The 2,763-nt window shown below is 31.7% G+C and overlaps 1 long non-coding RNA gene across 1 annotated transcript; it reads right to left on the bottom strand.

The window, feature by feature from the left end:
- Positions 1-470: 470 nt before the first annotated feature.
- LOC127140256 (uncharacterized) lies at positions 471-2,562 on the bottom strand. Its single transcript, XR_007810721.1, has 3 exons — positions 2,128-2,562; positions 788-842; positions 471-510 (listed from the first exon to the last, which is right to left on the bottom strand). It is a non-coding gene; the product is annotated as an uncharacterized LOC127140256 (long non-coding RNA).
- Between the last annotated feature and the right edge of the window lie 201 nt (positions 2,563-2,763).

Here is a 2,763-nt window from a genome sequence, read left to right as displayed (position 1 = left end):
ACTTGAATACTAATTACTTGCTACTATTAGTAGCTACTTTTAATTACTATTATTAGTAATTAAGTACTATTTATACTTTTGGTAGTACGGTTAAATACTATTATGTTACTACTTGAATACTAATATTACTTGTTAGTACCTATATTTAAACATTATCATATTACTACTTGAAAACACCATCTTAAGTTGATACTTTTAGTTACTAGTGTTAGTTATTGCTTACATACTATTTTTACTTACTACTATTTAAACACTAATGTTATTATTGTAAATTACTACTTTTAGGTACTACATTGGAATTACTAGTATTAGTAAGTACATTTAAATACTACTTAATATGAGCACATTCCTACATCACTACTTGTTTAATTTCTAACATCTGGTTTTTGTTTCTATGTTAAATTTAAGAGTTAAACTGTTTGTTTAAAGTTCCCTGATGTGATTTTAATAGAAATAAAAACATTTTCCTACCTTCACCTCGAGTGGATCCAGTGGTTTCTGTGAGTTCACCTGAAAAACAAAACATGACATTAATCAAAACAGAACTGGTCATTAAATGAGAATAAAAACACTTCACTGCATCTTTACAGACACAGTCATTTTATCCTCAGATTCTGGATCTAAATATTTAGTTGTAATATTGTTTAAATTGTTCCTTTTCTTTGAAACTGTGTTTCATTCAGTTTCTGTTCAGACTGAAGATTGATCACTGATCTATTAAACTGTTTAATGTCTGAGTCAGTGAAGTCTCTGGTGAACAGCTGATGTGATCCTGATTCTGAATTACCTGGAGGACTCTGTCCTGGTCCTGAACTCTGGACTCATGGATGAAGTGGTGACACCTGAAGGAAATAAAAAATATACAAAGGAAAATTATTAATACTCTTATCACTGTTCCTCATCAATAATTCAGCACAAACATCAGACACATTTAAACCTTCACAATAAAAGCACAAGGTGTCTGGATACTGAACTTCAAACTGTAATAGTATTAGTTGACTTTTACTTCCATTGTTCATTTCATTGCAGTGTACCGTTCTGTATCTGACAGAACACGTTTCATTTCATTTCATTTCACATGTACCTGATAAACTCTCAGGCCTCATCTCACTCCTGATTCAATCATCTTATATAAAATCTTGCTATCACTTTATATTAAGCTACACTTATTCATCATTAACTAGTTGCTTAGTAGCATGCATATTGGCTCTTAATCATAAATCCCTTATTCTACAACTACTAAGAGTTTTCCCTCAACCTCCTAATTACTGCTTACTGAAGTAAGGAGGATCTTAAAAATACTTTGTTCAGTATGGACCTTGTAAGGTAGTAACACTAGAAAAGTAATTCTCCCTTATTAACAACAAAACTGATGATCAAAACTATACAACAGGGAAATTCTGAGTTAGAGAGACTTAATTTATTTATTAAATCAGAGCAAACATGCATGCTAAAAACAACAAAATAAGTGTAGCCTAACAAAGTGTTACCAAAATCTTTGTATTCTGGATTTACAAAAGTCAGACAGTTTCTAACAGCAGGATGTTTTACAGTTTCACTGCAAAGATATTTTTAAATCATCATTGCACTTTTGTTTAACAGTTACAATTACAACATCTTAGTAATAACACTAATATTTATTGATTGATTTGGACAGTGTTGTTTGCAGCTATATTTTATCAATTAAAAAAAACTTGTCCTGAATATCTAATAATAGTTGAAATAAAGATATTTTACCACTCAGATAATTAATAAGAATTTAACATTTGTTGTTTAAATTTGTTGTGTAAAAATAATTGAGAAATATTGTATAATTATTTCAACCAAAAAAGCCAAATACTGTCTTCTCAAACATGAGAAATTAAGTTTTCTTTGTCATGTGACAATAAATACAGTTGATTGGACAAAGGAACATCTGAAGACATCACCTTGAGCTCTGAGAAACTATAACAGGCCTAAGTGTTTTCTAACATTTTACAGACATGAATCTGTTATTATTATATTCAATATTACATTCATTAAATACAAAGGTGAGTGAAACAGTAACACTGAGCAGTTGCTGACGTTAATATTTTAGCTCATCAACATAAGAGTTTTTCAGACTGAGTGAATGTTTAGGACACCAACCTGTTTGGTCTGTGAGGTGAGAGCTGGTGTTTCCCTCCAGGCTGCAGCAGCTCAACAGGTAAACACCTGGAAAACACAACAATAACATGTGAAAAACTTATAGACTAATACAAAAACAGCACTACAAAGTATTCATCAAGCTTCAACAGTGAAGGAGAACATGACATTTTCTGCTAAAATCTTGAAAACTACACTTTGAGGTGAACTTCTCATTTTTAAGTGCATTACTTCAGATCTATTCTGAGGAACTTTTACAAATTGATTCACACTTTTCATTTTCATACACAATGATTGATTTAAACTAGGGGAGACAAGGAATTAAAATCTTTACAAACCTGTATTTACAAAACTGAGCTCAGTCAAGAATCAGGTCACCACAAACAAATGACTGATCACTGATATACATCAGAAGAGCAATGGATGGACACGAACAGATTACGGAAAAAAGAGAAAACTAACTACAACGAGACACAATCAGCCAGACAACGCTGCCATGAACGGACACGGAAACAACCACAAAGACACAAAACAATGCAAATGGACAAAAAGCTGACCACTAAGAGATTTAGAAAAAAGACTTGGTAAAACATAAGGTAATGCAAAACTACGACGCTAAATGATGCTAAATGACCACCA

Source organism: Lates calcarifer, unplaced genomic scaffold (genome assembly GCF_001640805.2).
Source record: "Lates calcarifer isolate ASB-BC8 unplaced genomic scaffold, TLL_Latcal_v3 _unitig_4043_quiver_3741, whole genome shotgun sequence".
In the NCBI taxonomy this organism is placed as follows: Eukaryota; Metazoa; Chordata; class Actinopteri; family Centropomidae; genus Lates; species Lates calcarifer.
The sequence above is the reverse complement of the archived record's forward strand: the minus strand, read 5'-3'. Positions and strand labels throughout refer to the sequence as shown.